General features: G+C 35.1%; 1 protein-coding gene across 1 annotated transcript in view; it reads right to left on the bottom strand.

Annotated features, from left to right (window-relative positions):
• Positions 1 to 26,008, bottom strand: part of CDH12 (cadherin 12) — a 431,901-nt gene that overhangs the window by 370,350 nt on the left and 35,543 nt on the right. The window contains exon 3 of the mRNA XM_048311278.1: positions 7,706 to 7,808. The gene's annotated coding sequence lies outside the window, so the exon portion shown is untranslated. The remainder of the gene's footprint in view (positions 1 to 7,705; positions 7,809 to 26,008) is intronic.

Here is a 26,008-nt window from a genome sequence, read left to right as displayed (position 1 = left end):
AACCCATAATAAAATGCTTATGACCACACACTTTCACTCTGGACATAAGATATCTTTTCATTATAAAGAAAGATCTACAATCAGCTTGGTGCTTTCTCTTTGTTGATGCATCTAGATCAAACACAGACTAAACCACCATGTGAAACAGAACTAAAATTCTTAGTCAGGATTTAAGGCACCTGCTGTTTTTTCCTCTCTCCATAAAACTACAAGATTAAAAGGTTTTGACATAATTTATTCCAAATATGTGCATTTCTACCATTCAATTTATTTTTTAGCTCTCATTTCTGAAGTCAAAATGTTGTAAGTGAGGCCACATCATCAAACTAGAAGCATTATGTCTTAAGATTAGAACTATCTAACAGTTATATTGATTCTATCTATAACTTTTAAGAGGTCTTAACAAATAAAGATTTTTTGCTTGGTCAAGTGAATGGTCAATATAAGAAAGGAACTAATGATTTTTTTGTTTGTTTTGTTTTACATCATTAGGGAATTTAGCTTTCCTATGTTTTGACCTGGTCACTGTCAAAGAAATTCAACAGCCTTATGCTGCAACAGCAGCTAACCAAACAATCTTTTTGAGATATGGGTGGCAGCATGATGTCACAAGATGGATAGGCAAAAATAGAGACACAATAACTACTTAAAAGCAATTTGTCAATGACACTTTAATTATCCAATTTTTTAATATCTAAGCATAATGTACTTGACATAAAAAAGTAACATTTACAGTCATTCAATTTATGATTAAATATTTTCATCTAAAAAATCTGAAATTGTTTAAGACAACTCAACTACACTTTAGTCGGATTTTCATATTCAAATGCCTTATTTTGTGCTTTATATCAGCTAAACATCAGATTTACATCAGAAAAATGTTTCCCTAAGATATAAGGAAAATAAAAAATCCTACACTCTTGCCATTGCTTTTTAATCTATGTCGATCAAAAACGCCTTGATTTTAGGAATCAGTCATGCATAATGGACAGGAGGAATTTCTTCACAGGAAGGGTTCTTAAACACTGGAAAGGAGTGCCCAGGAAGGTGGGGGAGTCACCATCCCTTTAAGCGCTCAGGAATCAACTGGACATGACACTTAGCACCATGGTTAATTGACAGGGTGGTGATTAGTCAAAGGCTGGACTCGATGACTTCAGAGGTCTATTCCAGCTTAACTGGTCCAGTGATAATACATCAAATGGTTATAGTCTCTATGCGCTTAATTTCCCCATTTAATGAAAGATTTTTAATAGGTGGTACTTCATGTTAAAGGTGACAGATATTCCTGATATTGTTTGTACAATAAGCACTTGACTATTTTACAGCATTTTGTACATGTGTTTTTCCTCCATGAAATTTGAATAGAACATTATATGTACCCAGTGGACTGCAAGAAACATATTTTTTTGTAATATCCCATCCTTGAAATACATATTTAAACAATTCTTAAAAGGATTTATTGTGTTATAATTCAAAATCTCAGCTCCATTCCTTTCAAAGCTCATACTTGTGTGAGGAATACCACTAAGAGTCATGAGTTCAGTACCAGGCTTACCAATGCAAATAAAGATTTGTAGAACCTGGCCCTGTAGAGGTTTCCATATACTTATTACTGATGTCCATATCCGATAAATAAAGAATCAGATAAATAAACTTAGCCTTGGCATCTATTACCAATCTTAATCCCTAGGTAAAACATAGTTTGAAACAAAGAAAAAAAAACCCTAAAATCTGGAAACACCTGTATGGACTCCCATACACCCAAAATAATACGATATTTGAAACATCCTTATTACTCTTGTAAATCCTACAGGGGTTGTATAGAAAACACAGAAGTCTCTGCAGCCCTTCATGGACACACTGGTTCTGAACCTACAAGCTGTCAACACTAAAGAATAGTGGGAAATACTCAAACTGATCTTGGCTGACTTACATGATTCAAGATCAATTCCATGTTTAGAGCATATGCAACCAGCACAGCAAACCATTATCAGACACATCATTTCTTTGCCGCCTGGAAAACAAGGACAACATTTCAAAAGCAAGGATGAAGAAAACTGCATCAATACAGCACCTGATTAATGACAGACTCCTTGGAGAAGTAAAAGTTGTGTGAAATGTACTCCTGCTTTATTTTTGACAACATTCATCTAAATACAGAATTCAAGACTGGAAAGAATCTGTGATAATTTTGACTGTAAATGAGTAAAGCAAGCCCTTCATGTTGCACAGTTTAGAATCTTTCTAAGTGAATTCCACTGACCCTTTGAACACCTTCTCAAGAGAGCAAGCTTGGTATTTTGGTTTCTATCACTGTAAGGATGTAATATTTTATCCTGTAAATCTCACTATTCCTTCACCCTCCCTAGTTTCTGAAGGCATGCCCACTGCAGTGCGTGGAATGCAAGCAGATGTCCACATAATACAGCACAGTACCATAAGGGCACTCAATAAGAAGTAGAAAACAAATTGTTGTGACAGTCCACTGATACCCCATTGCAAATAAGTCTTTTTTCATCAAAACTAATTATTTTTGGCATGATGTTTTACTAGAAAGATAGCAGGATAAACTGCTTCCAAGTCCAGCAACGCATGACTCTCCACAGCACAAACCACTTTCTGAAATAGTTGAGAGTTAGATATATTTAAAATTTCTAGTCCTTCTTTTAACTAAATCAATTATTTCCAGGGGTTTTTGCTATGATCTACTCATTCATCTTGGGCTTTAATAACACTATCACTACTCAGACATATTTAAAATAACAAGATTCAGTAAAAGGATGAATACTTTTATGCAATTTTTCATTGCTAAGGAAAAACCAAAAACAATCAGAACAAAACCCCTCTCTTTCTGTAACTTGATCTTTACACCTGAGGAAATTTTAAATCTCCAAAACATTCTGTTTTCCCTGTAAAATTTTATAAGCAATTACTTGATCAGTTATTTCTGTGGCATTATAACAACAATTTGCCATTTTCAATTTTTTGTTTCAGGTGAATAAGAATATTACAGACTTCTGGCTTAATTGAACTCTTTCATTTCAACCATGTGAAACAAATTCACACTTATCTAAAGATCTTTATTACCATGTATTAGATTTAGACTTCATTTTTTGAATTCCCAATTTCATCACATATAGTCTTTGAAACCTGAATATTTGTTCAATCAGCTTGTTTCTGATGCATGCTCAGAAAATTAATGGCTTTTTTTAAAATTATCTCAAGTTGTCACTAAAATCTGAAGATTTCTAAATTAATAACTGGTATTTGCACATGAGATTACAGAAATGTGTCTCAGCATTTGTAGCCTGATCATCCTGCTCTCTCAAAACAGTTTGTTCTATGTCATGCATAGTACAAATTATAGAAGGCTTTATTAAGAAGAATACAAAGACATTTACATTAGGCCAAATTAAACTTGCTAAACAAAGAGCAGTTTCTGCCAGTTCACTAAATAGCCAGCTGTTTTCTTCACGGTTTTACTTTAATGGTTCTCATGAATCATGACCTTGTAACCTGTGATCCATTCCAGGATCCATGAATGCAGTATGGTGTGCTCTTTGAGGATAAGAAACTGTGCATATACCTCATATTTATAGTATGAAAAAGAATTTTGCTCATAAAGAACTCATTTTCAAGTTTACATGAAATCAGAGAAAGAAAAAAAGTCTATGTACAAATAGTATTCAAGGCCAGTGTTTAGTTTCATAGCAATGGCATCATTCCTGTGTAGCATGGTAAATGTATAAGCAAACTCTCTCTTCCTGCATCATCTGTTTTATTGGCTAGATTTCTAGAGTAATCAAACATCCCAATGGAATACTAGAAACTAAGTGAACTTTCACATCATCAAAGTAGGGAAAAAGCAGGGAAAGGAAATTAGTCGAATTAGAAGAAAAATCACCACAGAAAATCTGCCCAGGAAGACATTTCCAGTACAATCTTTATGAGATAATCAGAGGAAACAGCTATCCTGAAGAGATGACAGCAAGTCTTGCTGGGGCCCTGTAAAACTTTACAGCCTTGTTTAAGCAGCTATCAAATGGTCTGGCCTGAAGCCGTTGACAAACCAATATTGTCCTGATTGTGATCATCTGACAGTACTCAGGAAGTACTCTCTAGAAAACACTTTCTGTACATAATGACTGAATATAAAGTTCCTAATGCCATGTTTGCTTTTCTGTTGACAATCCAAAGGTTTGAATTATCAAAAAGACTCAAACTACACACACACATCTTTTTTTTTTTTTTTTTTTTTTTTAATTTTCAAGATGTAAAATTGTGGTCCAACTCTTATCTTTTACCTTTAGATCACAGAATCATAGAATGGCCTGGGTTGGAAGGGACCTTAAAGACCATCTATTTCCAATCCTCCTGCTGTGGGTATGGACACCCTTCACTAGACCAGGTTGCTCAGGGCCCCATCCAACCTTGCCTTCAACACTTCTGGGTTAGGGCATCCACAATTTCTCTCAGCAACTTGTTGCAGCGCCTCATCACCCTCACAGTACAGAACTTCTTTTCCTAATATCTAATCTAAACCTCTTTCACTTTGATGCCACTCCCCCTTTTCCTGTCAGTACGTCCATGTAAAAAGTCTCTCTCCATCTTTCTTGGTTTCTTGGTTTATTGTGCTAATTATGCAATAGATTAGAGCTTTAGAAGTTTTAAAGTTTTGCTTTCATCACAGTGTATGTTGAAAGCTGATCACCACCACTGTCACTCATGCAGTACAGGACTCTGCCAAACATTATACTCCTGTATTTCTTTCCCTGACAGAAACTTATAGAATTGTGAGCCACATATCAGATTTTTAAAAAAACCCAAAACAAAAAGGTCTTGCTTCCCCAATTTTCTTGGTTTGCAGGGCTATGAAAAGGGCTCCTTATGACATCACATACATTAATTTCTCTTACAAATGTTTTCAGTCCCTCTACACTGGCATTCTGAGAATGCAAGTAAAATATTTTCAACATTGGTGGATAAGTTAAAAACATTTCAACATTGTTGGATAAGTTAAAACTTATTTCCTGGTAAACTGGCAACATTTACAAACCAAACAAATAGATTCAGGCTTTACAGTGCTTATTTAGCCGACTGAATAATGCTAGGTTTTTCCATTTGAGGTTATCCTTTAATCATCATGAGTATTTGAATTTAATACCTGTGCTTGAAAAAGTAGCTGAATTCAGGCAAAGGGTTGTTCAGGAGTCCACTGGTTTAAAATGGTAAAGGCAAGTATCCTTTTTGTCTTGTGCCTATTAAGCAAGGTTTTCAAACATATTTGTAAATTTCAGCTTTTAGAAACAGATCAGGGCTTAGAAACAATGGGCTCAGCAAGAATCAATATTTTTTTCCCTTCTTTTGTGGGAAATGTTAAGTATTCCTTTAATAGCAGAAATTATTTTAAGGTCTGTTTTAAAACACTTTTTTTCCCTTTCAAAAGGTAGGTGTTACTGTTAACTGAGAAAAGCATTTTAAAAAATGTGACACCTTTTATCCCCGAACGAAGATTACATGCACAGTAAGTTGTAATCCTTGGCTTTGCGATACCGCTTTATGAGGTTAAGAAGATGAATGTTCATTGCTCTTAATCCTTACCATGATTTACGAGGCTCTGGGTATCCTTTCCCCAGGGCATCTACAACTGTGCGGTTGTTCTGCCTGCTGCTTAAATTACAGAGACATCTGCAAAGTAAATTATGGATTGTTGTCCCACAACCAAGCTGCCTCATGATCTCTCCTGTAGTATTTCTTTGATAACAGCAAAAGGCTTTCTTTCCCCTTGTTTATCACTCTTGTTTTTCAGACTGGGTGATACTATGATGACCTTGATTACTGCCTGCTCTGCACACTTTCAACCAACGTGTTCCACTATAAAAACCCACAGTAAAAAGCAGGGGAGGGAATGGGCTGTGAGGGACAGAACAGACAGCTATGTAAGGTTTGTTTTATCCATTAAGCTCTTCAAAGTTCATAATTCACAGATGTGGAGATTATTTCCCTCCTCCAGAAATATATGTAGCTAAACCAAATATTTGAGCACTTAGAACCATTCTGAAGAGGTGAATAGATAGCTTTTTGTTATTCTAATACCTCTTTTTCACATATTCATTAATATGCTGATTTCCACATCTCTACTTTTATGAACGTATCAATATAAACTTATCAAACACTTATACGGTTATCTAAGCCATATGAAAAGCTGAGCGAGATTTTTAATTATGTGCTTAATTTTATAATCTTGCTGTTTAAAATTTTAGTTCATAATAAATGTAGTGAGAGTATAAACTCGTTACCAATAACAAATCATATGCCGAGCATGCCAAGGTTCATCTTTGTCCAGACACAGGCATTTTTAGAAGATAGTCTACTCAGTGCTGATGTCATTACATTTCAAATAAAATTTAATAAAATAATTCCACACTACTTGCTCTCTATTATCCTCTCATTTTGTTCTCATACTGTCTACCTGAGTGTCCTGAAACAAAATGCAATTTAAGTTATAATCCAGGTATCAAAAAAATAATGTTTTAAAAGCAAAGTGCACGGAAATATATCATCCAAACCATTTTACTAAGCAGAAATGATAGTCACATCCCACGCTCTTTTGGCACAATTCCAGCAAGCCTAGTCAAGATAGCAAGTGCTGATCGCATTGACATCAGAGAAGTACTTTTCATTTATTTGTCAGAGCCACTGAGATATAATCTCAATTTCCTGATTTCTTTTGACTAGTCAGAAGCCCAGAGTTTTGTAAGAGAAGATGCATAACTGAAAATTGCCTTGTGCTCCTTGTCCCAAAGACAGCAAAGATAGACTTGAGCAAAAAAGCTAGGATCCAAACAATTTTAACCATGCTTCATAGACCAAATTACTAAAAAATAAAGTATAACCCAAAAAATTCACCAACCTTTGCCATCTCTTGGAGACTGTGCTTTAAACTGATTTAGGCTTTTACCTCAAAATACATTATAATTAAACTTTAAAAATTCATACCTTCCTATCTAATTGATTTTTTTTTTGGTCATCCCCAGCATTAAATTGTTGTCCAGAATATAGTAAAACCAGTTTACAGTACACTCCATACGCAATAACTGAAGTAGACAATAGTATTAATAAACATGAGGAAGCTATGACACTGTTTTTTACCCCTGTGAAAGGGCTTCTGCCAAGGTGTGCCTTTGAAAGCAGACAATACCATTTGACAAAAATAACACCATGCAATTACAAGAAAAAAACATTATAAAAATAAAGCTCAGAGAGAAAATTAGTTTCTGTCCTTTAAGAGGTACAAAACAGACTCTAAAGGTACTTTTATTTTCTTCAATCTACATCTAAATTGAAATAGTCTAAAAAATGTAACGTACAGCACAGCTCTTTGTAAATAGTGAATTGGTCTGTAGCAGTGAAATCTCTAGATTGCATCAAGTATTTTTGTTGAGATATGCAGCAAGGATAATTAGAATCCTGAATTTCTTGAGCTCAGTTAAGTGGGCCTAAAACTAAATTCTGTTTAATAAATAAATAACAATAAAATTACATAAACAACATAATTTATAAACACAAAATAAAATAAACAAGAAAAAAAATTCCACCAACTAAAAAGTGAGAACTGAATCCAGCAGGTTTAACACAGTACGTTCATCACAATTATTACAGATTTCTTTAAGATGACAGAGACATCTTTTTAAAAGTCTACCTGTGAATCCGATGCCACATCTTCCAAGACCTTATATTAAATGAAGTTCAGCCCTTAGCTGGTCTTATTCACCACAATCCTCAACTGATTGGGTCACTATAGTCTGTAAAAAACATACAAAAGTTAAATTGTCATTGTCAGCAATTGTTTCTCATGAAAATGGAAAGAATAACAGCCAATTTGTGTTATTAGAAAACTCAATCTAGCTTAAAAAAAATATTAACAGATCACCACACAGCACTTTTTCTGTGCCTCTTGAGTGAATATGGCAAACTGAGGAGCAGGACACAGATACCCCTTCAAGCTGATAGACCCTACTGCACAAACATTCAGAAATAAACTGCTCACATTCCTTACAGCTGTCTAAAACTTGAGGGATTTTACTGCCAGTAGGCATTACTACAGAGCATCATATTACAGCTCTGATTTGTATTCATTGCCTTGGTTGGGTTTCCTTTGTGTCAGCTATCATTCATCACAGCATGAAAATAAACATACAAAGAATTTTTTGAAAAGGATGGAGAAGCAATAATATGAGCTAGGGACATCACATATAATGATTTGTTCTTTTCAGAATGGTTTTACAGCCAATTTTGTCACTACCATAATGGTATAAATCAGTATCATATATGGCAGGATGGTAATTTTTCTCATAAGTGCAATTCTGCAACTCACAAAAGTAACGTCTATAACCAGCCCATCCTGATCTGGTTTCTATTACAGCTCTGATACACATTGTTATTTGAACCTCAATCTGATGTTTAGATGATGGGGGTGGGGGGAACTAAACAAAAAATACTGTAAAATCTTTTCTATTACTCCACTAGGATGAAAACTTGGAGGATTCTTTGGTGCTTTTATTTGTTGTCTAGTTGTTTGCATAAGGGAATTTTTTTGATGCAGATGGACAGAAAACTAAATAAATAGGAGGGAAGAGAAAAAGGGAATTAAAAAAGCATTGGGATTCCAAATCTAAGACTGAAGGGGTATGAAGAAAGAGATGGCATGCATATACACAACTATAAAACAAGAGAAAACTCTAGGGAAGAAAAACAGCTGAGCTGGTGACTATCCATTTGTCTTCTTTCATACCCCAGACAGAATTCTTATCCAAGATAAGAGGCTACTAAAGAGAAGCATAACACCCACTCTGAGCCAAACCATTAGATTATATTAAATTAAGGCTTTTAGAAATTTACAAACTTGGGAGTTGCAGGTGAATTACGCCTGCAGAGGAGAACAAGCCATTTATAAAACATTAGTAACCCAAGTCTCCATACTTCAAGGAAACATTAAAAGAAAAGCTGGTAGTATACTATAACATAAACTCCATATTTATAAATATATAACTTGTTTTACAGTACTTCCACTCCCCTCCACTGAACTATTACAGAACCACTTTTAGTACCTTCAGAACTTTTAATATCTTTTTGGGGGTGTGGGGGAAGGGGGAGGGAATCATAGTATTTCCTTTAAGTTCAGTGGAAGGAGTATTTATTCAATAATTAATTTAATTAAATTTTGAAATTATTAGTACCATTCAACCACAATTTTTTTATGCCCAAGACATTCTATTCACTGAGAATTAATTTACTGGAGGAGTGACTGACTTCAATTGCAACAGCTGGTACTATTCAAATACTCAGTCCACATGGATGTGGTGATCTATTTCACCATTTAAATTTACCGCATTTGTGAGGAAGGCAGCACCAGAACCAAACCTACCCTCTAAAAAAGAGAATTCTTTTTTGAGTTTCTTGCAAGCAGGATTTGAATTGCATGATTTATTTCAAGCTTACCCAACAAACCACACTCCCTTTTCTTTTGAAGAATTGTGGTCCTTACACTAAAAATTTAATATACCTGCCAAAAAAGAAACACACAAACAAAAAGAAGCAGTCCAAAAGGAGAAGAATCCCAACATTGCACAAGCTTCTTTTGTTGCAGAAACCCCTAACAGAAAACAGAAGTCGGAAACAAAACACCTTGCTCTTTCTCAGTGATAGTTCTTCACATTATTTGATTTGATAGCGACAATATTAACTTAATCGATCAATAACACTTGGTATCAGTTCAGAAGAGCAGCTGAAATTTGCATCCAGAACTACACACACAGAAGGACTCTAGAGTCTGCTGATGTAGAAATAAATAAAGAAGCTCATAAAAGCAAAAAAAAAAAAAAAAAGAATCCAGCTTTTTGGCGTTAGCACTGCAAATTCCCATTTCCTTAAAAATATTCTTAAAATGCAGCACACAGCCCTAGTTATTTATTGCTTGGCACATCTTACCAAAAACATTGGCAATGACAAAGAGATCCCAATGACTCTTACTTCACATAAAGATTGGAGTGGTTCTGTAAACCCTATCAATTTTTTTCTCAGTTGCATTGATTAAATTTGAAAAATCTTTTCTGCAAATAATCCAGTTTACTTAGCTGGAGGAAAAGTACCTCATGAAAACTGTAATATACAGTTTGCATTAATCATCTAACCTGAGGAGATTGAATGGGAACTATGGTGCCATTGAGTACCTCGGAATATATTCACATTCAGAGAACATTTCAAACACATTTGCAAAACTAAGTTAAAGCTGTCACAATTGTTATCATCTGTGAAACTGCAGAAAGTACCAAGTGATACAGAATGTGCCTATTCGGTAAAATATCATTCACTCTCATTTACAAATATTTTTCACAGCATAACATTTAACTGGAATTCACATAAATTGGGCTGCATGAAGTTATGGTTCCTTACTCTCTTTTGGTTTTGCAGGCAGACTGAATTTCATTATGTTTTTCTGTTTGTGCTCCCTTGTGCCCACTGGGGAAAGGTGGATCACAACTGCTAATGAAAGTGATGATTCATCCATTGTGAAGTTGGCATCTGGGCTTATGTTTTAGGATTTTTTTCACATTTCCTTTACATCAACATTTATTCTTCAGAAACAAAAGGTTTTTGGGCAAGAAACTCCCACACACAAGGTCATTCAGAAAGAGCTGAATCATAGACTGAAAGGCCTCACATCTCCCTGTACTTTTCAATATTCTTAGTTTTTCATTTTACTGCATTATTGTGTTTACAGAAATGTGACAGTTAAACACACTCCTCAAAACCATAATAGTCAATTTTGTAAAGAACAACATTTCCTTCTGGGCTTATTTGATAAATACGCTTCTAACACAATTATGCAACAATGTACAGCTAATAATGCTTTCATGTTTATTTATTGACAAGTCAATATTAAAACAAGCAGCATTAACTCCTTTGCTGAACTCTCAAGTTCCTGTGACAGAATTCGACAATAAAGCTTTCATGAACTGCAGCACTTCAGAGTAAGTCTTTGCATCCACCCCCACATTTCCCCTGTTTCTTCTGCCTGCAATAGATGGAATCTGTTTCCTGACATTGCTGACAGTCTAAGCCAGACCCACTCATTACACTAAAACAACCAACAGCATTTGCTATAAAATTATCATTTCTCTTCACCCTTTTAGCATTTTGTATTTTACAAAGACATAGCTGAAAGGATTCCAAAAGACCCTACACAAGTCCACAGGGTTTCTAAACCAGCTTTCTCTCCATGGAAAGTAGAACGCAGCAACCTCTGAATCAGTGTCTTTAAAAATAATTTTTATGACAACAACATGAGCATTAATTGAGTTTTAAATGGTACAATGCTATTTTTATTTTCTCCTGTGGTTTTTTTACTGTAGAACTGAACACCACACAAAAATCTCTACTGGTCAAGTCTACTAGTTGGACTAGCTACAGAAAAATGAGACAGAAGTACATTTGAAATTCTGGGGGCTTGGGGAAGTTTCAGGTGAGGCAGGGTGGTTTTATTTGAAGGAAAACGGACCTAATACCTTACAGTGACAATACATAGCAGACAGTCAAACTATAAATTTAAAGGCATTTGAAAGAAAAGGAGATAGAGAAATAGGCAGGAATAGAGACATAATTTAATTAAGCATAAATCATATAAAAGACACAACAATATAAGCATACTGAAGCAATAGAACATCCTCCTGCTTTGCTGGGGACTCAAAAAACAGACTGAAGAGGCAGGCAAACCAAAATGAAGTCAGAAGTGTGCCTGAGTGAGCAACATTGCCCATTCTTCACAGTTAAAATGAATGAAAAGTAATGGATAGTGAAGGAGATGATAAATATAACTTTTACTCAGAAGGACAAATCATAGAATTTAGGTTGTTGTTTAGGTTGAAAAAGACCTTTAAGATCATCAAGTCCAGCCATTAACCCAGCATTACCAAGTTCATAATGCTCCAACATTTTAATATGACTCTGTGGTTTTTGAGATTGCCAGCAACCTAAATGATTTCTTACAGAATTAAATGATGCTGGTTTCAGGTGGCATTAATTATTAACATCAGGTCATCCAATTAAGGAGGAAGAACACAATCCAACACAGACAAGCAGTTATAAATCTTTAGCAACTCAATTCGGGTATGAGTCACCCATTGACTCAAAACAGGTCAAGCACAACTCCAAGGTCAAATAGATTCATATGAACTACTTGAATAACAGTTTTTTCTGTGAATTACAAATGAAAAAAAAACCAGACCCAAAACAAACCTCTATTGCCACACATTCTTTCCTACTAAAAATGGTGAAAACAATCCATGAGAATGAGAAATATCTTTATAAAGGCACGCAGAGTTGCATCACATATAAAACCTTCACTTTTATTGAGGTCAATGAGAAACGTCATGTGGACAAAATTGGAGGCTTTAGATCCTTAACAAGAGCCTGATGGTAGGTGTTGATGCTTTCAGTGTGCCAATGGACTGCAGCTTCTCCTATCCCTCACCCCCAAAATACTTCCTAAGATAAGCAAGTAAAGAAGTTTTCTCATCCTTTTCTTCCTTAAACCCCTGACAATGGGAGTAGCTATTTTTGCAATGTGAGTACCAGTTCACTAGAAACTGGAATGAAACCAATCACCCATTTCACACAGCAATTGCACTGCTATCAGAGAGTAATGATTTTCAGTCATTACTGACTTAGCTTGAATTTGAACTACCGGCTCAAAGGTCAAAAGCTTTATAACCAATTATCAATCTCCTGGTCCATCCAGACCCCTCTATTATCTTGATTTCCTTTTGAAGATTAATGCTGTTGCCATAGTTTAATCAAATAAGCCTTTGACTCTGGCATTCACTTCCATCCTCCAGCTCCTTCATCACAGAAATGAGTCAAGAAAACCATAATAAAATTACTACTATAAATATTACTAAAAAATCAAATATTGACTGTTCAAGATTTATCTAGGAATTAAGACAAAGAAGTCTGTCACTACACTAAACATGATTTTATGGTCTCTTAAACATCTTTATTTTGTATGAATTTTCAGACAGGAATTCACGTGGTTTCAAACACCCAGAGAATGATATGGCATCTAAAAGTATGTGGTCTTATCATTAGGCAATCAAAATTTTCACAGAATTCTTAAAATACATAGAAGAAATCTATACCTGGACTTCTGAAAATCAACTTATGGGCTCCAGTCTGTCTGCCTTAATCTCCTTCTCCCGTAAAGATATAATTTAGTAGAAGGATAAGCATGACAGGATTATCTAAGATAATGCTAGACTACTTGTGACACTAGCCAGTTTATGGCTATCTCCAGATCAAAAGTATAATGATTTTCCAGATATCATGCCCTTTTATATCATACACAGGCCTCATGAGAAATGAGAAGTTATTTTTAAAGTTCTACTGAAAAAAAGATGAATTTTAAGGTTACGTCTAAATAGATCTAGTTTACTTCTTAGAATAAGTCATCGTGGACCATCAAAATATTTTTGCATCTTTTTCTTTTGGAATAGCTCAAACAACACTTGTGCTGAATGCATATTTCAGGAAAAACATGGAATTGATGAATAATTTGCTATACATAAATACTTCTGTGAAATCATGCAATATGTCTACTTGGTTAACAGCTGTAGAAAGATAATTTGTCTAAGTGAAAAAACAAATGGGTATTCCCTTAGTTTCTCTCCGTTCCCTCTGTAAGAACCTGCTTAACATAGACTCATAAGTGCACAAATATAATTTCTTTCTACTACATAACAGATTTTTATTACATGTTTTACTTTAAATTTAGCATGTTTTTCATTGCTATTTTTCTTTTTTCCAGTAACTCTAATTGATTTATTTGATAAAAATATATTAAAAGTCTGAATTAAGGGAAAAAAGGAACATTGCCTCTAATGTCACTCTAAGAGTACTTCCATTAAGCACATGGGCAATGTAAAAATTGAATAACATTAAAATAAATGTAATGTATCCAAGCCATATGTTCTCATTTGATATGGGGCATTACCATGCTTTTTCTAGTCTTATTAGTCTAACATAACAGATCAAAGTCGAATTCATAAGGTGGCCATTATCTAGCACATTTAAATGCTGTCCACTCCAAAATTTATTTTTACATTAACAGTAGCAAATACTGTTTTGAAAACAGGATGACAATTCAATTTTGTACCCTCATCAGAACTATTCAGTGGAAGTCTGAATGAACAGTCTGCCTCAGTTTCATCAAGGCATCTGGAACCATGATACTGTGTCTACTCATGTACAGAAACAAGCTCTCTGAAGAGAAGTTAAGCCCACCTGTGCAAGGGCAATTTTATACTGTGTTTTGCAAACCACTCAGGATTTGAGATAATTTTTATTATCACTTTATAGCTTGAGGAAACCAAAATTGCTTGCTTTCTTCTGAAAACCACTGCCAAGCACAACAAGTTTTTTTCAGTGCACTGCCTTTTATTTTTATTTCTTGGAAGCCAATGTCTTTATCTGATATTATCAGAACCCAGGGGTTTTCACATGCAGTGCACTTGAACCTTTCTAAATGTTCAAAAATGTGTGTTGTCTGTCCATTTACAGGTCTTTGATTAGACTCCAGTGCTGAAAAGTAAGGTGCACAACAGCTTTCAACCACACTTTTCAATTAAAAAAATATATCTATATAATGGGATCACTGTTGAAAGTATTTGGTTATCAGTTATGTCTTATAACTAGGCCATTTCTTTTTCTTTCATCTCTGTGCTGAGAACTGATCTAAGCACTTCTATTAAACATAATGACAGTGTTAATAGCGTTTTATTCCCCCATTACATGCACAGCTTCACTTGTCATGACTGTTCCTGGGGGTTCTAGGCCTCATTTCTTTTTTTTATAAGGCTTTCCACAATAAACATTCCAGCTTAAAGTTTTATGTGGTTGCTTTTGGCAACTAGAATTTCAGAGAAAAATATTTCGGTAAATTTATTTCTGAAGTTATTTCTAGAGAAAAGGGCAAAGAGTTCCAGACCTAAATATAAAAACACTCTAATTTTCAAGTTTTAAAGACAAAATATTCTGCTAAATATAGGAAAATATAAATAAAATAAAGGGTAAAACCTCAAAAGATTTTTACATTTTGACAACTAAATTGGCTCCTCTATCGTCGTGAAATTTCATTGTTTAAAAGAAAAAATGCATCACTATCATAGCTTAAAATCCCACATTCTCAGGCAAAATTGACTTCATCGAATATCAGTGATTCACAATGTGTTCTAAGAGATTCAGCTTTTATGTGATTTAGGCATTAGCTGCCTTACAGGTAAGTATTGTAGTAATTTTAGGTATAGCAAAAATGCCATAGTCTACAAATAAATGCTAAGCCCAAGATACCTGTGCAATGTACATTTTTTACATACAATACCATGTGCAGGTATGACAAGATCTTATTTTGAAGAGGCTGTGTACTAAAGTTCTGTGGTTAAGCCTAGATTCATCCAAAAGCTGGTGGATGTAAGTAAGGTAGGAACCAAAACTCTACAGACTCAACAGCTGAATCTGGTCTCAAAAATGCAAACTCTCTTAACCTCAAAGGCAGGAATAGCAGGATACAGGCAGGATAGTAGCTTATGAACAAACAATGTTTCCATACTAAATTCTTGGCAGATTACAGATGAGTATGTCCACTTTTAAGAAAAAAAAAAAAAGAGAGAAAACAGATTCTTCCCTTCTCCCATCAGAAAATAGTATATCACTAGAAAGTGTATGTGTGTGTGTGTGTGTGTGTCCTCAAGATGTCTATACTATAAATGAAAAAATATTCTATTATTAATTTCTTTAAGAAATTTTTACAAGTTATAGGAATTGTACAAATATGACATGGTGACAATAAATGTGCAATTTGAATAGTTAAAAATCAGGTTCACTGCATCACCTGAAGTATTAGTTCTCAGTATAAAGAAAAACCCTAAAAACCACTACAAAAACCCTAACCACCCCTACAAAGACTAATAGAAATCTACTAACAGAGAACACCTCAAAATCCACTTACTTCTTTCTAATTACTTTCTTCTGTTCTGGAGTTTATAAAATACAATGTTGCTAAAAAAACACCTGTGAAGATAAAGTCCTATGAAATTATTCCAGCAAGACAATGGCATTTGGAAGTCATTGAGTAGCCCAAATGTCCTCTGGAGGATCTGAAAAAGTGGCAACAGAAGTCCATTGAACTGTGATGCCAACAGCCACAACTACACAGATGTAGCAGAGAGAGAATAGGTGGTCCTAATATAACCCAAGACTCCTTTTGTCTATGTTTCTTCTCCAACTACATGAAAAATGCAGTGGCAATAAAGGGCTTTCTGCTGATGATCTGTGTAAGATGAGTTTCACCCTTGATGACTATTTTGAGAAAAGTTAAACAAAGATAATGGAATTCCAAGTTGAGGGGACCAGGGAGAGGGGGCAGTCAGAGTGTGAAAATAAGAAACCCCCAGATGTATGTGAATTTTCCATAAGGCAGAAAAGTTATATTTGTTGTTGATTCCTTTCTTGCAAAGAGAGTGGAATTCAAGTGTTCTAATTAGAGGTTATTATGACTTACACTGATGCAGAAATGACAAAGTAGCCAGAAACTGTGCTCAACAATATAAAAGCTTTGCTTTTAATTTTATAGAATATTTTTATTAACCTGAACTATAAAAGATCTTATTACTTGAAATTTAACTTTTTAATCCATAAAGTTAATGAAGCTTTATATCTTTTATGCATCTATGCTTTATATGTTTTCACATGAAATTCCTAACATGTAAAAGCATGTACATCTTGGAAAAAAGTTAGAAACAGGAATCTATATTAACTCTTTCTTATGAAACGATTTTCCAAGACAATGGCACTATAAAATACAGTAAAGTTATAACACTAGCACATCACTCACCTTGTTATTGTCAATTCAAGGGCACACCTGGAGATTCAGACGGTTGGGAAAAATTCCACAGCTGTGATAAGTGCTATGTCCTATTACAATTTCATGACAAGCATAGTAGTAATTTTACATATCAATATACCCACTGCAGAGCATGAAAAGTTTATGATTCACTTAGCTACCAAACATTGGAGGAACACACTATGCATAAAGGAAAAAAAAAAATTGGAGCAGAGGCCATGTTCTTGTTTTTCAACAGAGTAAGAACCACAATCCTTTATGTCTGCAGCAAGTCACTGAGATGAGAATAATTTAGCTTAATCCAGCTGGAACAGTAGAACAAACAAACAACGCTAACCGCACTGTTCTCTCTGTTTTCCTAGCTCACTGGAGCAAGCATCAGTGCCAGTAACAGCATTGTCTGAAGCTAAGAAGTCAAACTGAAGTGCTTAATGAAACACTAGGCATGTCTTTGCAGTTCTATTAAAATATAGCTACTGACCCAAGTTTCTTCTCAGTTCTGAGCAATGCACCCATTAGCAATGCTCACAGCATCCATGATAGGGGGAGGATGTGATGGTCCTCTAATGCTTTTATCTTCAAGAGTATGGATCTGAGACAAGACAAAGAACTGGAAAATAGCCCTATTTCTGAATCCTTTCTCTTCTCTGTGCCATGATATACTCTGTTCTGTGAAATCAAACCTCTCAGACAGATTGGAAGCAAAACCAATGCATCTTTGACACCAAGACTGGCAACTCCATAACTCACTAATGATGGAGAACACATGTGCCAAGAATGGAAGCATTTTGGACATCAATGGGTAGACAATCACTGATTATCTGAAAACACCATTTAAATTTCTAGCTGTTACTCCCAGTTAGGAGCTAGGTGTAACCCTAATTTTCACATCAAAGAGATGTGTAATTGAACATGTGTTCAACAGCTTATGCTACAAAATACATAGCCTATAGGGATCCATCCTTGGTGAATGAGAATCCTACAGCACTCGACCTGCAAGTTGCTTCTTCATGCATTCAGGTTATTTCAAAGATATTAGCTTGTACTTCTTCACTAGTAACTTTTATGGCAGGGCAAACACAAGTTCTATTTCCTTCAGCTAAGCTACCAGTCTTTTAATCTTGTTTTTAGTGTATGGTTATGCAATCTTTGTAGTAATCTAACTACAGAACATACACACCCTTCTCCTTCACCCGCTAATAGAAAAAGCAACACTTGTTCATTTTATTTATGTGCATTTCACTACAAACCTTCTCAGAATTCGGGGTCTATCCTGTCTATTAATCTACCAGGATGACCAGGGTTTGGTCCCAAGTAGCCAAATTTATGTACATCATCCACTTTGCAGTCAGAAAGAGCAAAAGTAGTGGGCTGGATTTCAATCTAACCATGGTCATTTTGTCTCAGTGTATTATTATTATATCTTAATTTCCTGTAATGAGTGATGGGAATGAAGGGAAAGCCACTGTATCATTATTATACATGCCATATGAAATCAGCTTTGATCAAACAAACCTATCATTATTTTATCATCCCTTGATGGAACAAAAACCTCCTCTAAAAACCATAAAACCTCTATAAGTCCCCTGGATTTTTTTGGGTTTTTTATATATATATATATAATTTTTAAAAATCCTTTCAATCTTTTTTATTGAAAGAATTTTTAGAAGTGGCATTGTCTCACTATGCAATGAGTTCTTCTTGGCATAATTACTAAGCTCACATTCAATAAGAAAATAATAGCCAGTGCTTCATCTGTGAAATCTATTTCACATTAGCAAAGGTTTTATTTGGCTACAATAAATCTATTCCATCTAACTGATTATTTTAATCAATTTCTTCTCCTACTTTTAGTTCACAATGAGGACACTAGGAAAAACCTGACACTGACTGAAGCTTCTGCCATCGTGTTGGATGAAACCGAGGTAACTGAGTGGCCAGTGAAGGTCACAACTGGTGGGAGAAGACGATGCTTCCACCATATTCCTCTCATCAGCATTCAGGCACCATAGGAGGGTTCTCAGTTATTAGACAGTTTCTGGGGCAATTCCTAGTGTTGCTCACCAGAAAAAGGTGATTGATAATACTGACCTGAGTTAGTTTGCCTGTAAAGTGACAAAGACACCATATTGAGCATACTGACATGACAATTATTGGGAGAAGTCACTCGTTTTACTCATTATTTCTTTCAAAGTTTAGTTGAGAAAATTCAGTTAAAAACAGAACTACTTACGAAAAAATATTCTATTTGATAGGCATTTCCTCAGATACAAATGGAGCTGGTAAATCAGATTGTCCTACAGATTACTAAACATTTAAACTTCAAAAATATCTGTTTACATACAACACACAGTTAAGGTATACATTAGATTAAGGTCAAATGATACTATGTGTTAAACTTGGTTGGCATTTCTTAATGTTTACATTTTGCTATTCAAATGGTATTTGGCCCCTGTCTGTAAGATGACATGAAAAAGACCCCCCAAAAGTCCCCAGTTCCCTAGGACCACATTGGTTCTTTCTGACAGTGACTATCCAGGAGAGAAATGAGTTACAGAAACATATAAAGAAGGGCTGAAAATAAAGATTTGAAATATTTCTAAACATAGGATTAAAAAAGCAAAAGACACAAACACCAACCAAACAAATGAAACCCCAAACAAATCAACCAAGGTTGGGGGCTGCAAACAAGATTTTTTATAAAACTGCCAAAGCTTTGTGCAGCTGCACTGCCAGGTGGGACATTATGTTGTATGATGGAGAAAATAGTCAATTTAACGCTTAATACTATTGTTTTTTTCATAAGATGTAATTTAGCAGTAATTCATCCCCATGTCAAGAAAAGATTTGTCTGAAATATTTGCTAGCGACTGGTAAAAACACTTTCCTGGAGCCTGTAAAAAACCCAAGCAACTAACTATTTCCTGAAGGACTGATCAAGATGGATAACAATTCATATCACATGTTTTTTGGGATTCATCATATGACATGCATGAAATACTACTCTGAAATATATTTAAATAATAACCTAGCAATTTTACAAACATTTTTTTACAAAGTTATCAATCAGCAAGTTTTAGTTTACTGAAATTTTCTCTAGTTGGGGTTTTAACATTAGAGTATAGAAAACACTTCAAGTACAAATTCATAATTTTAAAGGTATTTTTCAATTAAAGTGTTTCATAATAGTAAGAACTCTTTCCATATTCACAAGTCTTTCCATACACAAGATACATTAAATAACTCAATTAGCATCCTAGAATTAAACCAAAACATTGATTAATGTTACTTTACTTCTCAGATTCTATTTTTTTTTTTTTTTCTATTTCAAATATACAGTAACACAAACCCCCGAAATAACAAACCCCACCACAATACATTTCTGGATATAGAGGTACTTTATTTTCGGCATTATTTGGGTAGACATGTTATGAACTAATTTCATCATTCTAGCAGATGTCATGGAAGAAATTAAAGTTACTAGATGCTATAATTTGGTTTCACATTTGTGAAACTGAGGTTTAAAACTGTTAATGCACAGATCACCTGACGGTATTTTCTTATTTAAATGAAGATGTTTTTAGGAGTTTAAGGCAAATAAAAATTATGTAGGAAAACCTATTGTAGTCAATAGTGTGACAATTTTCTTATTTAACAGAAAAATTAACAAGAAACCAAAGCTGAAGTTGAGAATCTCTTAATGTGATACTTAGATCACCTGGAGGTAGTTTCTTCTTACTCCAAGAGCTATATTGTTTACAAAACCAAACAAACCCTCCCCTCCTCAAAAGAAGGACCAAACTACAAAACAAAAAAATACGCCATTGTAATAATTTGTAAAACTTATCATATTCAGACACTAACTATTAAAGAAGGAGCTTTCATTGAGTAATGTAAGATTAAAATACAGATACAGTTTCAGGTATGCTCTCCAAAGAACCCATCATTTGATGTTCAGATGCCAGTAAAGAAAAGAAAGGAAAAATGCAGCAGCCGCAGCCACTGTCACCACAGTGGTATCTTGAATTGGTATTCTGAAAGGAAGTACTACTGACACAATGTTACACAAACTATCATAGTTATAGGCCAAGGGAGTAAATTAAAAACAGTATGATAGCTGTCTTCACATTTTTACAAGCCAAGCAACATGATACTGGAGATTGGGTTCTGTTTTAGCAACATGTTTTTACAAGCCTGCTGCTGTGACTAAACTGAGTAGTCCTTGTGCCTTTGCTGCTCAGGGGGGAAGCACAAACTCCATGTACAGCCTTGTCTCTGAAGTTTTCCACTTACAACAGAAGTCCATGGAGTTTACCCACATGATAAAGTCTTCTCACAGAAGAATTTAAATGACACCTCTTCAGTGATCTTAGATCTTTTTTTCTCTCATGTCTGGCTTCCTTAGAACTAGATTGGCTCTCTTTCCTTATGTAAAATGATGAAATGCAGCTACCATATCTGAATGTCTCTTTGTGTGGAGAATGGGATCTAATAATATATTCTGAGACAAAGAAGCTTCTGAAGTAAGTAGACCTGGATAGCATTATTCAGTGTAAATATGGTGCACTTACATCATAGAGACATGCTGATCTAAAAGTTCATTGTTCTTTCTCAAAGCTTTACTGATTGCCTAATAGTAAAAGAATAATTGGGTTTTTTTTTTCTTGTTTTGGTAACCTGAGAAAAAAGAAGATAATTATACAAATAACTGATAAATATTAAATCAGTAGATAGACAATATACCTTGACTGTATATTTGCAATAAGACATTACAGCTTTTTCTCTGTTCCTAATAATTAATGTGTTCCATCCGTGATCAGTTACATGGAAAGTAGAATTATAGCCCAAATTCCTTGCTATGTACTTCCTTGCATGTTTTCATGGAAAACTAACTACTTTAGTTTTGTCAGGGAAACTGGTAGGGAAGACAATGAGGCAAAGTATGTACTCAGCATGAGGACATTTTGGTACAAAAGATGAAATGAAAATAAAAGTGTATGTGAAAACCTTGTCATCATTTCCCAAGTCTCAAATCAGCCTCACGTGTGACTTACATATGGATGAAGCTTTTAGAGCTTTTGCTATGATTAAGGACAGCAGTTTGTTACATGTTCCAAAATAATTAACTTCTTGCTATCATACAAAATACAAACTGTTACCTGAAAATTGTAGTGGCAAGTTGCATAGCATCATAGAGAAACTGAAAAGTTAAATAATTGCATTTTAATTAGAATCCTTGAAATCAATCAATCAAACATAAAAGAACTCCGATAAGAAAAGAATTGAACAAATTCCTTGTGTACTTGTGCCACCTACTGGATATTGTTGAACAAGGACAAAAACTAGTCAATAGCACTTTCAGTTTGCTGGCAGAATTCTGGCAGAAATCTGTCTCTACATACTCTCTGATAAATTAAACTAATACCTAAAAATATAGCTGAGTGTACAAATTCCCAGAAATTGCTACATCCACAAGTGTTGCTTCTCTTCTGCTTCAAAACTTCCAAGAAAATACATCAAGCTGCCTTGAACAACTTCTCCATTCTATCTGGGTCAGATTCTTCCACAGATTTTTGCTGAAATTAGAAAACCGAAGAATCTAACTTGTATTTGGTGTACGCAAAGAATCCCCCATATCTTCAAAGCAAATACTAAAATTTAAGATGCTGAGTGTCTCCTTTTTCTGGTCAAAATACATGAATGGAAGTTTATTGTTCATTTTCCTCTCTGGAGAAATGCCCTCTAGTTAAAGGCATGCCTGGATGTTTCCTCAGAACTCTTACAAAATATTTATCATACTCAAAAGTCAGGAGCCAAAAAACTTTACCTTGAAAAAAACCCCAAATATTTTAAAGTTTCGTTTCACAGATGGAATTAAAGTTGAAGTTTATCAAAGGGATTTAGAAGACTGTAATCAAACAGTAAAATATATGTGCTCTGACTCACATGGCTATGCATGTTCCCATTGACTTCATTCAGCCTTGAAACTACATCAGCGACCAATAAAGAACTTCTAACTGCTTGCAAAAAAAAAAAGCCCTCTTTCTTTGTAGAATTGTTTTTTCTGCAAGATTATGGCAACAATTGACAAGGAGTCACAAGGAATACTCTGAACAGAGGTAAGTACTCCATGTCTGATCTGCCTGCACGTTCAAAGGAGCTAAGCTAAATCACATCCAAGCTAATAATTTTATCCCTTTTTGGAAATCCTGAATTAACTGTATCCTCAGCAAGTTTAGCAGAAGGCACTTTGTTAGCACTAGAGGCCAACTGACATGGCCCTGCCCAAACAAAGCCCCTGTACACTTTGAAAGGAGACAGGTCACCATAGTTCACATATGGCACTGACTGGGTTGTAAACCAACGAGGCTGCTCCTCCCTCTGCAAAACACATTCATGAGATTGCAGAAGACCTTGGTGCACTTGGTGAATAAATCAAGTGTGCGTGTCAAGGAGATTTAATTTTAGGGAAAAATAACCCTTGATTTGAGTTGCATGTTAGAGTAACTACTACAACAGGAACAACCTGGGCTGATGGAGGAGGAGCCTCACAGGAAAACTGGGCATGTGCAGCCATGATCCAGCTTGAGTTGTCTTTGGCACTCAACTCACTGCAGTATCTGCCTTCTCCTGTCTTGAACACCACAGTTAAGCAAGACCGAAAAGAGAGAGGCGGAAATTTATCTACAGAAAAACATGGAAGTTAAAAATAAAATCCCATGAAAGAATGCTGAGCATTCCATACTTACGTTGTGTGTAACAATAACAGAGCTCATTATTCCAAAATAATTCCTAACTCTGACTTTCATGTCAAACCAATTGGCAGAAGTGTCACACTGCACATATGTGTAAAACTTTACGTTCTTCTGCCATAGCCCAATCTTAAGGTGCTCTCCTAATGTCACAGAAATAGAAGTATCTGAAAGATTATTATAGTTAAATACATCAATATAAATTTATACTACCATTGTGGGAACTTTTGTCCATGTCTTGACCAAAAGTAGACTGTGCCCATAAGATTGAATCTATACCCCTCTCTCTAATTTAAAAACAAAAAACCAACCAACCAACAAACCCAAATAAGCAAACAAAACCAAAAAAATCCCCTACTACAAAAAAAACAAACCCTCTCAGATTTTTTTTAAAGGCTGAAAACAGCAAGGCAATGTACAGCTTTCAGAAAACAAATGAAATGGTTTTGAGAGTATTTTTGTACATTTAAATGACATTTTTATATAATTAACTCCTTGTTAAAAACTGAAGCATATTGTGCAAACTTGCTGTTGCCAAAACATAGGGCTGTACACTAGCTATACAGTGCTTAAGTAAAGCCATGATCCTACAATACTTTAGCATTAATCTAAATTAAACATTATATTATTAATACTGAGTAAATTAAAAGCTGTGATGATAAATAATGAATTGCTTAAAATTTAAAAGTTACTGACTTTCTATCGTGAATCCTGGCTGGAGTTCCCCGAGAGTGGACAGCTGTAATATGTATGTACCACGTATCAACAGTCAGAGGATCACAAAGTGTGGCCTGTATTTCATGCTTCTGTATACTTTCCTGTACACTACACTGTTACAGTGTAAAATATTAGGGTTTAGAAGTCTTGGAATATCTTTAATTTCCTAAAGTGGATTTTACACTGTAAATAAAGATTGAAAGATTGGACAGAGTAGAAGACATTATCTCATCTCAGAATTTAGGAACACAAAGGTTTTAATTTTCTATTCTGCAACATCGTGCTGTTCACAATGTAACAAAGCTGACATGAATCCAATTGGTGGAACTCCTTTTAGAGCCATATTAGTGTGCCAGTTCAGTTCCCCTCCCAATAATATTTATGAGCAATTCTTTGTGCAACTTGATTAGGATCATCCTGTAGGGTGGAATTTCCATGGTAGTAAGACAGTTAATTTTCCAGTTACTGTTCATACATGCATGGATAAAAAGTAATTACTTGCAAGATAAGTACTTTACCTAGGGAGGGAATACAATTACAAGTCTTTGAAACTTAGGAAAATCCACATTCTGACATGATCAAACATCTTAATCAGCTCTATATAGCATAACATTCAGGCCCTCACTTATGTTTGCACCTATGCACTCAATTTATTACTGTCAGCTAGCCATCTAGAAAGTAGAAACACAAATAAAAAATAATACACAATAAATTTTGGCACAAACTAAATCTTCAATTACATACTCATTTTTCTCATACAATCACATGCCTGAATGGATTTCCCAGTTCTTACCTTCTCTGCGTGCATTTTTGCAAATATCTCTAAACATTACAAACTATATGCAGCAGCAGAACTTTAAAGCTTATTTAATACAATCACATTTCACAAGCGTTTGTGGTGCATCTTCTGGATTTGTAGCTGAGCCAAGCATTAAGAAACTGCATCTGAATGTTTCTCTACTTAACCTCTCAAGAACATAAAAAACACAACCCCCCCTTTTATAATAATGAAAACTAATTGCATCTCAGTTTGGGCACTTTGCTTTCTTGTGGTAACTTATACTAAGATCAACAAGCGAGGTATACCTGTTCCTATCTTGGACGTCCGACCTTATGAGACACAATAATTTTAAGAAGCGCTTAGGATGTGAACATGGGGATAGGACACCTCTTAGCAAGAAACCTTGGCTTCAGTGCTTGTCACCAGAATCACCAGTCTGATTGTGGTATCCTGTGTCTTTTTCACAGATGGCTGGGTCAGTCTGTCTTGACAAACATCTCATTTTTGCTAATATTGCAAAGGCAGTAGCAAAGTCCGAGTGCCCATATGGATAGTAGCACCTATGGTACATGACCACTGCAAGGAAGCTTCTCAGTGTGACCATTCAGAAGGCACTCTGGCAGTCACATTGCCACCACCAGAGATTTTCAGTGCCGGGGCCAAAGCCCTTCGCAGCTAGTGTGTCCAGTGAGCGATGGGTGCCTGTTCGACTCCCTACACACCCCACTCTCACACAGTCAGACCAGGTTCCCTGACTGGTTTGACCTTAGGTTTCCCTTAGCAGAATCTGAGCTATCTAAT

This window comes from Corvus hawaiiensis, chromosome 1 (genome assembly GCF_020740725.1).
Source record: "Corvus hawaiiensis isolate bCorHaw1 chromosome 1, bCorHaw1.pri.cur, whole genome shotgun sequence".
Taxonomy (NCBI): domain Eukaryota; kingdom Metazoa; phylum Chordata; class Aves; order Passeriformes; family Corvidae; genus Corvus; species Corvus hawaiiensis.
Note: the sequence above shows the minus strand (reverse complement) of the source record. Positions and strands in the feature narration are given on the sequence as shown.